Below are 16223 nucleotides of genomic sequence, written 5' to 3'. Positions count from 1 at the left end.
CTTAAATACTGAATAGAGACTATTATTTCGCACTCTATTAATTTTCAGTATCTGACACTGAATTAATTTTTCTCTGTAATTTCATAAAAGGGGGAGCTTATAACATGAACCCATTCTTAGTGGTTCAAGAATCAAACATATTAGCTGCTTTCATCTGCTATATTGGAATCTGTAAGCACTGTTCTATATTAACAGATTGTGCAAAAGAAGGACTCTGAGTTCTGAGCTACGTTAAGCTGCAAAGTGATAGATGAATTCCCTGCCACAGATTCTTTCTGTTGGCACAGTCTTCCGAAATATTAAAAAGGCAGTCCGGTTCTGCTTAACACTGTCAGCAACTGGGATCATTATTCACTAAAGACCGATAAAACTTGGAAAATGTCCAACCAGAATGATAAAGTACCTAGAACTGAATAGCCCTGCTACAATTTCCACCTAATCATATTAACCTGCTGCTGAAACATTGGCACTGAAGCAAATAAACTGAAGCAGGCAATTTTTGTTCTCTGCCCTTTTGATTCGATGAGAGCCATCAATAACTTTGAAAACTGAAGCAGCTGCTTTATTCTCAGTAATTTCTTAAGAATAGCAGTAATAGGTTAACCATACAAACAGGAACTGACAGACGAGGAAAATCTTACTAAATTCTATGTACTTCGAAGCCCATTCATTGAAAGGGGAAAATGGCAGGGTAAAATTTTGTCTTCATTCTATGGACCAAAAATCCAGCAGCATAGTTTGCTCTCCAGTACAAAAGCCATCCAATTTTCATACCAGGTGTTCTATTACTGCTACTTCATCAGACTACTGCAGAGTTGGAGAAGTCAACTGTCTCGTGCATAATGAGCTACTATGCTGAGCCAAAGACTGGATGCTACAAGACAATGGCTGCTGTGTGATTACCTAGCTTCTGACTCCATCATCAACCCAATGCACAAGACCATAAGAAATAGTCAAGAAATTGGATTTCACTATTTTTGGTGCACTAAGCACATTTAGCTCCAATGTCAAATGAGATGGACCTCAAAATATTATGGTCAAACATAAATTTAAACAGAATGTGAAGTGCTAAATTGGAAACTGTACACTTTCCAACCAAACTGTGCTCCAACCAGCCTTGAAGATATCCTCTTAATGGCAACCAGGCAGTGGCTGCAGAGGAAAAGCACAAAGCCCATAGCTTTAACAAGAGAGGCATAGAAGTCCGAATAAGTGAGACACATATCAGGAACGAGGCAGGTCTCGTGTGCTGGTGGAGAAGGAGCCCTGTCAGGGCCACACTTAGATGATCATAGCTGAAGGTAGCTTGTGTCATCTCCTGTAGGAATGAGAATACCAGCAGGCCAGACCAATGCCAGAAGAAATGTTATGATGTTGCATGGTATGTCAAGGTGAGCTGTACCCAGCTGCAAATACTGCTCATACACAGGCACACTCCTCCAGGCTCACACAAGCTGTTACCTCATCCCCATATGCTCCACACATCTCCCCCTACTCCACCTCACCATGACACTATTATTGCCCTCCCACCTCTCCCACCACCATACAGAGGCTGGTTCTAAAGGGAAGACAAGATTATTCAATGTCCTGACTCCTCCAATCAGGCTAAGGCAGGAAGGGATAGAAAGGAGACCACCCACCTGATTGGACCGCCCTCGTGAGTTCAGCTCCTTATTGGGATGGAGGAGACCATCCTCCTCTCTATGGGCAGAGGGGCCTCAAAGGCCTAAGTCTTCTTGAGAGCAGAAGCTGTAAGAAATTTGCCTGAAAATTTTCCATTCAGTGTTTCACTGTGATCTATCTATCCTTTGATTTAATCTAAGGGAGATACACTCATCACCAGTTGTGCTGCTGCACCACCAGAAAGCTGTTTTGGATGCAACCTACAAAGGTAAGAATTGTCCATTTATATTGCAAGGGTAAGAGGAGAGAACCCTGCTTCCCATTCCCTACAGCACCATAATTCAGAGCAGGAGGGACATGAATTTTAGGAGGAGCTGGAGAATGAGGACAAGGGAAGACATAGTGGTTAGCATAATGCTTTACAGCGCCAGCGACCCGGGTTCAAATCCGGTCACTGTCTGTAAGGAGTTTGTACGTTCTCCCCGTGTCTGTGTGGGTTTCCTCCAGGTGCTCCGGTTTCCTCCCACATTCCAAAGACATACAGGTTAGGAAGCTCTGGGCATGCTATGTTGGCGCTGGAAGCGTGGCGACACTTGCAGGCTGCCCCCCAAAATCACTACGCAAAAGATGTATTCCACTGTGTGTTTCGATGTACATGTGACTAATAAAGATCTTATCTTAGGAGGAAGAGAATGATGATGAAGACCATAGTTGGTCATTGCACACAATACCCCACATCATGGCTTCGAGGAATGATGAGCAGATTAAATTAAAGAGATACATGTTGAAGGGAATTATACCAGGCAGTAGTAGGCTGTAGTTTGGCATGTGATGTAGAGAATCTGAGGCATAGGGAATCTGGAAGTGAAGGGTCCACTCATCCATCTTGCATCAGGATATTCTGATTGAGACGATGATCAGGTACTTTCAAGACAAGGCTGACTTGGAAGTGAATTAAATTTGTTCGGCCTAATGCATGAGGTAACAAGGAGCCCATGAATAGGTTGACAGTCCAATCACACAGTGCCGACTGGTCTATAAGACAGCTGATGTGGAGACACATCTGGATGCCACACTGGGGCTCTATCTCCTTGCAGAGTCACCCTGATCCCTAATTCGCTATTTCCTTCTGACATGGAAGAAAACCATTATCCAGACCTCACGTACCAATCCCACCCCCAGTTTTCGCTGTAACCTATTTTCTGCATATTCCTGTCAATTCCCTCCACCCACCCATAGAGTGACTACCACCCAACTACACACTGCTATTTATAATAGTCAATTAACCAATAAACCCTCACATCTTTGCAATATGGGACAAAACCGGAGCATCCTAGGGGAAACACTCACTGTCACATGGGGAACATGAAAGCTCCACACAGGCAGTACCCGAGGTCAGGATTGAACCTGGATCACTGGAGCTGAGAGGCAACAGCATACTGACTGTACCATTTTGCTGCCCTTTGCCACTGTGAAGATCCGGTCTCTTCCATGTGGAAGCAAGTTGAAACTATAAAGGAACAGCCACCAGGTATGCCACCAGGAGCAACTTAAGGTCCTTGTGGAGCAGAGAGTGGCTGCTCATGAGCAGATTGTTGTCCTCAGCATGAAACGAGATGCCATTTATGAACAGGTTTCTACTCTCACTGGGCACAGGATGCTACTCCTGCAGCTTGCCAAGGATGCCTGCTCTTCCTCAGCAGCAAAGGAACACCACACACACGACAAAACATGATGACGCTGGAGGAACTCAGCAGGCCAGGCAGCATCTGTGGACAAAAGCAGGTGGTCAACGTTTCATGTCAGGACTGAAGATAGTGAAAGGGGAAGCCCAATATATAGGAGGGAAAAGCAGAGCAATAATAGGTGGACAAAAGAGGGGAGGCGGGGTGGGCACAAGGTGGTGATAGGTAGATGCAGGTAAGAGATAGTGATAGGCAGGTGCGGGGGAGGAGGGGAGAGCAGATCCACCAGGGGATGGGTCAAAGGTAAGAAGAGAGAGGAAAAAAGGCTAGGAAAGTAGGAAAGGGAAGAAGAGAAGAAGCATGGTGGGGGGGGGGGGGTGTACTTAAAGTGGGGGAATTTAATGTTCATGCCATTAGGCTGCAAGGTTCCAAGATGGAAAATGAGGTGCTGTTCCTCCAGTTTGCACTTGGAATTCCCCTGACAGTATTTCTCTAGTATTACCTCACACAGACAGCTGCTGCATGTCAGCAGTTTGCTCTCCTGCATGAGCAGAGAGAAACCCCATGTGAGGATCTCCTAAGGAGCAGAGATCTGGTTCACATGAACCTGTTGTGTTCTGCAGGAGCAGAGATGTGTGCCTCCTAACGCACACACCTTTTCATTGTGAGCAGTGTTTTGGTCGGATTGCACAGATAGCTGACGTTGAGGAGAAAAAGAAGGTAGCAAGAACCAGATACCTGTGATTTTAGTTCTGACAGCCAGCTCAGCTCCAGGTCTGGACAATGAAATGATGGTGCTGTGGTCTGAGTGCCAGAAGATTATACGAGGGAGTATATGTCTGAGATAAGAGACATTTCTTTAGACACAGGATTGTGGGCTCAAGGAGATGTGCAGTCCAATCTTCTAGTTGTTACATTCTTCCATTACTCCTGAAATACTTTCTGCTCCTCCTCCATTCCCCTATTCAGATAAGTAGCCATGGTCTGTGAGACTCTCCACTTATCGTGTTATGCATCCAAAGGAGCAACCACCAAACATCTTGTGAGAAATAGCAACTGGTTGAAGCTAAAACATTATTTACTGTCACCCTAATACCCCCAAACCTATCATAGATATGTATCTATCAGTGATATATCTATCATAGATAAAGGCATAGATATATAACCTATCAATATTCTATAAATATCAAACACACACAAATCTCCCTTATCAACTCTTCATGCAATTAATCATCAACAAGCCTACAGGCAACTGATGTGGGTACAAGAGTTCTTCCTGCTGCTAAGTGCCAGGTTCTCTATGTGAGATGAATGCACAGTGATCACCGGATTATCATGGTCCAATTTGACAGTGCTGGTGCCAAATCAGTGTTGTGAGAATTAACATCATAATCTGCCTAATCTACCTGCTGATGGCATTCATGAGTAGAGCTTCTGCCACTACCTTCCAGATATGGTAGATACCATAAAAATGCATAGAAAGACTTCAAGGCAGATTGGCACATATTACCACTTGTAATACAGAGCAACAGGTGCAATAGCCCTTAATTTTGTAGCTGATGTCTTATCCTAAACCCGATTAAATTATATATGGTTACTGGTAGAGTAAATATGAGAAAGCTGGATAATAATGGTGGACCTGCTTATTAACATAATTTTCATTGTCCTCATTATTGTAAGTTTGATCATGATAAGTGACAGTTCTTTCTACGGTGTTGGGTAATTATGCCTTGTCTACAGTTCTGGTCTGAGGTCCAAATTCCATTTCATCTGAAAGATTTTTTGCTCATTAATCTACAAGATGTATTTTGTAAAAAGGCTGCTTTAAGCATTTATAACCTTTTGCAATTTATTTTTAATTTTGCAGACTTGCACACAATATTTTTCAAACAGCAGGAAAGTCAATTTCAGCTTATGCAGCAATTACATGGCAAGATCTATTTTTGCTTGAGCACTGTTGTGCAAGAAGGTCTAAACATGCCAATTCAGAAAATTCAAGTAACACAAGCCTGTTCCATTGCTTTGTTAGGAAGCTGTTGAATTATATCTCAACATTGGCCTGCATTATTGAAAGGTATGGACAATTTACATTGTCTCTTAACTCAGGTGAAACACTTCATATCTTCTGTCTAACTATATTTATTCTCCAACACTGTTGTTAACAGCCATGGAGATGTGAATAATTCATCATTAATGGAAGCCTGCACTGACTTGACTAAATTATATTTTTCTCCCTACCCACTTTATTAAAACTTCTGTCAACACTTACATGAAAAAACATTGCTGATTAACTCATGTACTAAACAGAACTTGTTCTTGCATGTTTATATTTCTTGATTAGATTACCATTTTTGTCAACAATTGACTGTATTCACCTTACAGTCAAACAATGGCAAAGTAATTGATAACCATTTACTGATCTCCTTTATGTTATCCATTGCTAAATCCTAATATTCCAATGATCACTATATCATAGGGCATAGAGGTAGCCATCCTTAAAGGCAATGAGAGTGAAATAGTGATACTGGTTTCACTGGCCATAGTCTATTGAGTACAAAGTCCATTAACTGCAGGAATGGATGATCCAGGCTGGAGTTTAGAACATCAGCTTCAGTTTGAATATTTTTAGGTTAATGTAAGACACTCTTGACAAACATAGGCTTCATTTATCATTTGGTAAATACAGCAAATCATATTACAATTAGCAGAGATATATTTCCTGCTCTTCTCAGTGGGAATATGTTTTGTTGTTGGTTGCTGCTATAAAAGCTATTGGAGGCAGGCCAATTCTGCACTGACAGCAAATCAACATGTTAAGAGGACTGTTTTTACAGAACAGAAAACATTTTTTTTTCTGGAGACTTATGCTCAATGTTTTCAGTCATCTTTAGTGTTTATGTCCTGTCTGAGTATTGTCGCCAGCTTTGAGCCGAGAGGATTTCCTGAGATGTTTTATTTGAATTACAAGACACATACATTGGAACATAGATGGAAAACCCTTTGTTTTTGTTTTTATTATGCAAGATATAGAAGATGTGATAACAGACGTTGTAAACATTCCAAGTTAACGCTGAGTGAAATAATCTAACCCACTATCACTACAAATAAAACACCACTGGTGCAGGCTGCTCTTCACTCAAAAGGCATCCTCATACTTACTGAATAGTGAGACAAACTCCTGAAAGTCCAAAAATTAGTTTGCAATAAAAATGTGAAACAAACATTTCTGGAAATTGAAAACATAAACACAATATATGCTTGAGTTGGTTTCCTCTGAACTCTTGTCATAAATGGCAAGTAATGGGTTGTGGGTTGTCTGTCCAACTCAATTAGGAGACACAAGAGACTTCAGGTGCTGGAATCTGGAGAAACACACAACCTGCTGGAGGAACTCAGCGGGTCGAGCAGCATCTGTGGGAGGAAAGGAATTGTCGACGTTTCAGGTTGAAACCCTGCATCAGGACTGACCCACTGAGTTCTTCCAGCAGATTGTTTGTTGCATTTCAATTAGGAAATTTGGCGAATTTGGCAGGTGCAGATATGACAGTTTCATTTCTGAAACCAAGCTAACTATTTGGGGAAGTGGGTGCATTGCCAATGGAACTTGCCCTGATCTAGACACAATTCTCAAACCCTGTTCATTATTAATGCAGCTGCACAGTGCCAGGAATATTTACCCTAGATTTGTTCGAGCAAGTCGCCTTTGCACTGAACAATAAATGGGTTGTGGAAAACAAAGATAACAGAACAGTGAAGTTATCACAAGTGAAACATTTAAAAGGTTCAAAAGGAGTGGTGTGAGATTCAAATCAGTTCATCTATTGAATGGGTATTATAGATATCATTTCAGCTCTGAAATGGTCTGGGCATACTTCTGGGATGTCACACTGATTGGGGCATTAGTGGGCCCACACCAAATGCATGCAGGTTTTAGTGTAAGCACGTTGTGATGTCACTCAAGCAGCAGTCCTATTTTGAAGCTCAATGCTCCAGTTAGTGTTCCCTCTTCAAAAGATGTGCCCGAATGAACATTCTGTAGCAGGGCAGCAACCTCTCACCCTCATCTTCACTATTTAAAGCGACCATCTGCTACATACATGCAGATAAGTTGCTGTGGTTTTACAAGTGCTTGATAATTTCTAGTGCTGTTTCAGCTGCAGTAATCTACAAAGTGCGGTGTGCCAGGTGCTGAAGGACATTTTAGCTTCGGGCTTCTGCACAGACCAAAGTGTGCTTTAGTGTGCATTCCCTTTGACAAAGAACATAACTTGGAGAATGAGCAAGGAAATATGTTGGAAGAGAGTTCATGAGGACGTGCAGAAGGGCTGTCAATAGGAACCCATTTCTGTACAGAATATTCGGGAACTAACATTCCTACCTAAACATCAGTGAGGACCAATGTATCAGATGACTGCACTTCCATCATGATGTCTTCATTGAAATCTGTCGCCTGCTGCACCACAATGATAACCTTATTAGGGCAGTGACTACCTTGCTAATGGGTGACAAGTGACTGTGCTGTTTAACTTTTATGTACCCGGCTTCTCCCAGGCTAGACCTGGAAATATTACAACATCACACAATTTGTCATACAGGTATTCACTTTGTAAGATATTCGTTTCATTCAAAAAAGCTGACTGCACTTAGTTCTTTCCAAAGACTATCAGGAGGAGAGAGCGGCTGGCTTTTGATAAGATTGGATGGCAGCAATGTGGGCTTATTGGCTGACTGCCAACAGCGAAGTCAGTAGCAGAATTGTAATGATATGAGGACAGTGGATTCAACTTCCATGGAGCCACTGCTACCTCCGTGCCCAGCCGCTCTGCACTCTTGATGATAATGCTGCTGGGAGATGTTAAGCTCTTTTCAAGCTCTAACTGAGGAGGTGTAGGATTAATAAACTAGAACTGTATTGATATCTTAAAACGGATGAGAATTATGGCTGCTTGAAATACTGATTTAAAAAGTGTCCTTCAGGCCAGAACAGCCATACCACTGCTTTCCTGGGCTGGGTGCTGTGTGGTAATTGCTGTGTCTGGAACTTAATTGGATTCCCATTATGCTTGACTATGGAGATGATAGTCAATCTTAACGGGAAATGGGAAGGCTGTCTCAAACAATGAAGGTGATACCTGCCTTTGTCTCACCCGATTGCAAAATGATTAGCTGAACCTGTGGTGTGAGGCTGCTCTTTGTCCATCTGCAGTAGCCCTTTGTCCGTTTCCTGCTCAACCAAGAACTCCGGCACCTGACTCATTAAAGTATGCGTGACAATACCTGTATAAATCTCTGTCTACCCCTTTGTACTGGGAGAACTCGGGAGCGACTCTTAGTGAGTGCTGAAGAGAATTCTCCTAGCGGTGCACCGCTAATAAAGGTATTTGTTCGAATCGACCTCGTGGCACTGTGTTATTTACAGCGGACGGATAGGGAAATTGACTTCGGGACGACATAACCACAGTCACAATGGCAAGAATAGGTGCTTCCACTTTAGCACTTGGTCACTGGTGATTATTATGCCTGCTGTACAGGAAGATCTAACGTTGAGTGAATTGAGTGAATTCAAACCTTACCCAGCAACCAACCAGCTGATCAAAGTTTCTCAAGACTGAGTTCAGATGCTGACTGAATGGAGAGAAGTTCAAGTTAAAAGGGCACCCAGCGGTATCCATTCAGGTGATTGAGTCTGCATGCTATTCTGACTTCCAGATTTCCAAGAAATCTTTGAATGTTGTTTCATTTTTGCCTTACCCATCCTGATCAGCTTTTCAAAACTTTTCACGGGTGCCACATTATAAGCATTCTTTTGGGTAGAGGAATGATTGAACGAAGAGTTCAATGACTAGGACACATAATATAGAATGTGATGGGAGCTGCTTTGGCAAAGTTCTTACCCAGACAACAAAGGGAAACAGCGTGGATTATCACCAGTCTCAACACTTTTGTTTCAGGTTATTGTCAATCTGTTACTTTGGGCATTGACCACAGCTCCCAATTTGCAAGCCACAACTGCATTAAATGGTTACCAATGTGTTGTTTGCTAGGCCTTCTTAACATGATGCCTTTCCCTTTGTCTCCGGTATTACAACCACAGACTCTTTCACAGATGGGGCAGGAGGAGGCTGATGGGGCAGGCAGGCGGGCAGTTTGTGAGGTGATGTGTTCCTTCCTCTGCTTACACAGATCTTCTATGTGCTCCTGGTTCTTATTCTATATGGTAAATCTCACTCTGTTCCTCTTCTAGTTTTCCCCACCAGAAGAAGACATACTCATTTCTCTAAAGTGGCTACCTCCTACCTGTCATGTCACTCAGTATGATGGTACTGATGTCGAAGCATCTGACTTTCCGAGTTACGACAACAGAACAATGTTCAGATATGTTGCTTCCAGGATTGTCCATGATTGTCATGACATTCCAAGTCCTGAACTTCATTTTGTGGAGTGGAAATTGCCCATAAGTGTTTTATTTTAACACAGGATAGCCATTGCGCTCCAGCTACCACACCAGCTTTACAGAGCAATGTCTTGGTCCACTGGTAAAGGCGTCCAAAATGACTGGACATCTGGCTCTACTGCGGGGGTATTAATGCTCTCACATAGGTGGGCACAAATGTAGGTGCCACCCAGCACATGTGCACTCACTTGCCACTGGATGTATACTTACACACACGCACGCACGCACGCACACACACACACAGAGCACCACATACAGTGTGTGTGTGTGTGTGTGTGTGTGTGTGCACACACAGATATATGGGTAGGTTCAGGCATAGAAGGCCTTGCCCACTGCTTCTGTCCTCTGGTCTCCAGCTTCCAAACACAGCTACATACCTGGCCCCGTCTATTACTATTATTTAGCACTGCTAACCACAGATGAATTACTACTTTTTTCCCTGTGTCATACTAAAATTCTGTCCAATGCATGACCAAAGCTATGTTGGCAGGCACAAGTAATAGCTTGAATTAATGAACAGCTGAAATTTGGGAGAAGTCTCTACTCCATTGTCTTGATTTGCTCTGCCGATGTACTACAAAAACCTTAATGATATATGTAAAGGAAAATTGATCCCTAAAACTGTGTCATTTTACATGCAGTCAGCATCAAACATACCCAAGCCAAATTTAGTACAGTTTGATGCAGTGTAAAGTTTCCTTCATCATGTTCATAAAAAGCAATGTAACCCAAGCCTCAGATAAGTGTTCCCTTTTACATTAGCGTGGATGTTTTGATGAATAATATTGTCAGTTTAACACCAATTTGCACTGAATTATGAATGCTTCTGCCTTGCAAATCAAGCTTACTAAGAAGTGAGTTACCATTTCTCAAATTCTTTTGTTTCTATAACCACAAATGAAAGCAGAATTCATCTCATCAGCCAAGAATGAGGTCAAACTGAGAACCTGCAGGTGGAAGCAATATTTTCAATTAATGTTGAGTATAAATCTATGATTAATTGTATAATCCTGTTATGTATTCTTAGGTATAGATAAGGTATTGCTGCATGGATCTGATGTGGAATATCCCCACCCTGAGATTTCTCTGGAGCAAGAGGGTCAGAATTGTTTAGCCAAACAAAGAGATGGGAGATATCAACTTCCATCAGATTTAATAGGAGGCGATGAAAGATCATTCACTCACTCCACCACTCATGGACGTTAGCAGCAGTTTGTACCATCTACTGGATGCACTGCAGCAACTTAGCAAGACTCCTTAGACAGCACTTTCAAACTCCTGACCTCTACCAGCAAGAAGGATAAGGGGAGCAAAAGCATGGGAACACCTTCACCTGGAAGTTGCCCCTCAAGCCACAACCATCCTGACTTGGAAACATACTGCTGGTCCTTCACCATCGCTGAGTCAAAATCCTGGAAGTCCCTCCCTAACAGCATCTTGGGTACACCAACACCTCAAGGACTGCAGTGGTTCAAGAAAGCAGCTCACCACCACCTTCTCAAGAACAATTAGGGATGAGCAATTAAATGCTGGTTCACCCTGAGAAGCCAACGTCTCTTGAATGAATAAAAAAAGGATTCTGGTGGTGTGTCTGCACATGGAGCAAGTGCTGCAGTCCCCAGCAGTGGCCTGCATTCACTATGCATGCCAGGGTGGAGGCTCAACATTAAGTGGCTTCATCACTTGTCACAAGCTGCCTAACACCTGTGCTCACAGGCAGCCTGTTCACACTGACAGCGGGCGGGCGATTCATTGCTGGATTTGTGGCAGCTTCCTGGCACAACAACACTGTCAGTAACACATTTCTCCATAAGTAAACTATAATGATCCCTCCAGTGGTGATTCCATTCGTGATTTCATTCCTGGGAACACATTCCAGAGCTCTAAGTGAGATACCAGTGTAACTATTGCTGAAAATATATTTGGAAATCACATTAATAGCACCTAACATTCACCAAAGCATCCTTACAAATGATTAGGAAAACATTAAAACTGAGGGACGCTGAGTATTGCAAAAAACAGCAAGAAATATCCCAGGGCAATGTGGGTTAGTACTGCTAATTATTATTATCAGTAACAACAATAATTCATGAGGAGAGTGCAAAGACAACAGCGTACCTGCCATCTTTAATTGTGGCTGTCAGACATTTCATTGGTCATTTGCTGCACAGGTCCCTCCCCAGAGGAAAATGGGTCCGTTCCATTCAATGCTAGTTTGATTCCCAAAGCCTTGGACCCAACAATCCCCAAGGCTCCAATGGAAGCTCTAATCTCCAGACTGACTCCCAGCTAATCTACTGTTCGTTGACCACTAACAGTCCATTGCCACCACATAGACAACTTATCTGCTTGGTTTCACACTCCCCATGCCTCCACTCTCACTGGTCAGTCAACAGAATATTCATTACCCTTAGTCTTAATTAATTGCTGACACTTCTACTTCACCAAACGTCTCACATGTCCACCCCTCCATCTGCAGCATCCATAAGGGCACACTAGAACTGTGGGATCAATCTATTTCAGTTCCTTGACTATCTAGTAATCCTTACATCTACTACTTTACAGTAACCTTTGTTTGTTCAATTAATCTTTTGCCATTATAACTTTAACAATTAATTATCTTTGCCAAAACTAGGATAGTCAATTCTGTTTTTTGGAATTTTAAACATGTAAGATCTGATCACATGACTTCTAATTTGTTTACTCTGCAGAGGTTGGGACCCTTGTAAAATACAGCTTTGTGGGTGGTTTTGTGACAGCAGCTGTTGTGTGAGAAATTCCAAGACCCAGGAGGTCACCAATAAACTGGCAAAAACTAAGGTGGTGGAACTGTTATTCCAGCGGTCACTCATGGTAATTCACTGAAACTTCACCAATAATAAATGGTCACCCATTCTATGTCAGAATCCTCTCATGGCCAACAATAGTACATCAATCACTTACATGTAATTGATAGTAATAAGTATGTTATATAACTTCAAGATGTAGTAGTGATCTATGTCATTATAGTTGCAAGTATGCTATTTATACTTATTGTATTGTATCATTCCTAAATGCACTTTATTCTGTGTAGAAATCACACATCGTATCCCTTTGGCAACACATGGTCTTTAATCTGAAAAAGAACATGATATAAGCTACAGACCTGAGTCTTAATCTGCGATTTAGAAATAGATCTCTTGAGAATAAAAAGCTGCAACAAGGTGAGCACTTAACATCGAGCTTGTAACAATTGTAATCCTTTAAACCACTTTCAACCTGAAATTATAAGTAAAATCCCCCTGTAACCAAAGTAATTCCCTGCAGTCTCAGTCTCAGAAGGTCAGGCATCATCTATGGAGAGAAATGGACAGTCGACATATTGGGTCTGGAGCCTTGTCTGACCTGTTGAGTTCCTCCAATATCTTGTGTGTTGCTCCAGATTCCAGCATCTGCACTCTCTCCTGTCTTTAATTCTCTGCAGTGCTGCCCATTTCTCTATCTTGTCTAATTCTGGTTTGGACTCAGGTTCGGTGTGAAGGTGATAAATCTGAACTGGGAGCTTCAACAAGGGTCGCTCTGTATTTGAACATCATGGCAAGAAATCATCTTCAGCCCTTTGTCATTCCATCTATCACCTCCCAGTTTCCATTGCTTTTTCCACTCCCCCTCCTCTATCTACCTATCACCCCTTTTCACCTGGATCCACTTATCACTTGCTAGCTCTTGCTCTAACCCTTCCCTTCACCTTTTTATACAGACTATCTCCCTTCTATTTTTCTGTCCAGATGAAGACTATCCACCTGAAACATCGACTGCCCAGTTCCCTTCATAGATGCTACCTGACCCATTAAGTTCCTCCAGATCTTCTGTGTTGCTTATGGCAAGAAATTCATTCAGATAACATTGCATTTTTTCAGTGCTTGACAATTGATGATTTGTTTTACTTGGTGTGAATTACACTGACTTTCACATCTGAGTTATATCACGTCACTCTGGAAAGTCACCTGGTGTCTCCCAGTGTTAGTCACCCTTACATATATGACATGATTTCTGCAGACATCATCCCCTTGCAATGTTTCTTTCAGAGTATCACAGGAGGAACTTAGACCAAGATATCCCAGCAGTGACCATTGCTGAGTATTCCTGGGACAACTGGGCTTCAATGACACAATGCTGGATTGGAATCCATAAGGTATGTGCCATAGTTAGCTTCAGACCTCCAGGACCTATTCACCACAGTTCAAATCCCAAATAATCCCTTTCCTCCTCACCCGTTCTTCACTCCTGATCACCTCCGTCCCCACAAGGCCCAGGTACCGACATCCATCTCTGCCGATGTTTCTGATTCACTGGCTGACTCCTGATCCTTGGCCAAACACCTGATCCTAATCCTTATGCCAGATTCACCCACAGACTCAATGAGACAGCCCTTCCAGCATCGATTGTTCTGTTAAACCGTGCTCCCTCATCACATCTAGTTTCTCACTGGCCTCAGCTTATTTTTTGTCAGACCACCATCACACACCCTTCCGCCATCCCTAATTCTACTGGCAGATGTACCCCCCATACCCCACCCCCGCACTCCCAATATCATGACTAGCCCCTGATTGGTTCCAATTTTTCTCAGACCACTTCCCCAATCCTTTGCCCCTCAGGAGCCCACGTTATCTCTCAGACACCCTGTCTCTAATTCATCTTCCTGCTGGCCCTAATTATTTATCAGATACTGACCCATTTCCCAGCTACATGCATTGGTTGACAACATGATCAGAGTCAGTTAGGAGGAGATTTTATACAATTATAGTGATTGTATAACTGACGTTGTTTATTTATGTCTAATTTACCAATGCTGATAACCTCTTATTATTCCCATTGTACACCACCCTTTCCCCTTCCAAACCCATCACTGAATTACCATCATATTCTTTCTTTTCATTCTCCAGCTCAATGGTTGGAGGACAAACGATTTTGAAGTCCTCTTGCCTTCAGTCAAAGAAACTTCCCTTTCTCTTCCCTCAGGTTCTTCCACTCAGGACGTGGTCCCCTCTCTCATTGTTCCCCATTCCTCCACATGTGTATGCAATATTCATATTGGCCACGTTAAAGTCACTGACCTAGAAATTCTATTGTGACCGTGAAATTTATTCACCAAACAACAGAACTTTATGAGAAAACCATTTATCTTTACTCATTGAATGCTTTGTGAAGGTCACGAGAGGGCCTCCTGATCTTCTGTTTGGCATCCTACATCCAGAGGCATCCAGGCGTGCAGAAAGCATAGAATTTGCATTTGGATATAATTTCCTCAAAATTGAGTTGTGCATGGGTGGCCCATGAATGGTGCAGGCCAATGTTGTAGAACAGCTTTTTACAACAACGTGAGGTCTACTTCAGAGATAACTTAGTGGGGACCCACATATTTAGAAGTTGTGAGATCCCACACTTAGAACCATCTGCAGGTAAGTCCCTTTGAACTCCATTCTTATCTCTCACTACAGGTCCATTCAGGTCCCCTCAAGACAAGATACCATCTCATTGGTGACCCCAAACTTCTCATCAGCTGATCACTCTCCCAAACTCCCAAACAGCAGCTATTTAAGAGAGAAACAAAGGACTGCAGATGCTGGAATCTAGATGAAAAACATGATGATGCTGGAGGAACTCAGCAGGCCAGGCAGCATCTGTGGAGAAAAGCAGGCAGTCAGCGTTTTGGGTCAAAACGTATGCTGCCTGGCCTGCTGAGTTCCTCCAGCATCATTATGTTTTTCATCTAGATTCCAGCATCTGCAGTCCTTTATTTCTCTCTTAAATAGCTGCTGTTTACTTGAAAGCCTTAGGCCATGTGATCTGGTGAATGAACCGTTCAATTTACTCAAAGAACCACATGGCAATGTTTTTCATTAGGGAAAATACATGATGGAAATTGATGGTGAAGGTGACAATGTGCCTGCTTTACTATAAAGGAGCACAAGAAAGCCTTTCTTCCAGCGGGTTCCAGAATGTAAACGACATTAGCAAATCTCTTCATGCTATAGAAAGCGAAAGATGTTTTTGTTAGCAAAGTAGTACAGAAGTTATGGGATCATTTCAGTCTTAAACCATCAGAGCCTCAAATTTAGAATTAGGAATCAGATGAATCTATCAACTTATTGAAGAAACAAACAAAAAGCTGAAGGAACTCAGTAGGTCAGACAGCATGGATAGTTGACATTTCGGGTCAAGACCCTTCATCTGGACTGGAACCCGAAACATTGACTGTCCATTCCCCTCCATAGATGCTGCCTGACCTGCTGAGTTCCTCCAGCTTTTTGTTTGTTGCCCCCGATTCCAGCATCTGCAATCTCTTGTGTCTCCAACTTGTTGAAGGACCTGTCTTGACACTGCAACTGTCACCATCTTAGAGAGTGCTTTACATCTTGTTGGTTTGTAGTGTTATTGATAAATGAATTCCTTCACATTTATTAAGCACAAAGGATATC

Source organism: Pristis pectinata, chromosome 2 (genome assembly GCF_009764475.1).
Source record: "Pristis pectinata isolate sPriPec2 chromosome 2, sPriPec2.1.pri, whole genome shotgun sequence".
Taxonomy (NCBI): Eukaryota; Metazoa; Chordata; class Chondrichthyes; order Rhinopristiformes; family Pristidae; genus Pristis; species Pristis pectinata.
This window is presented reverse-complemented; position numbering follows the sequence as displayed.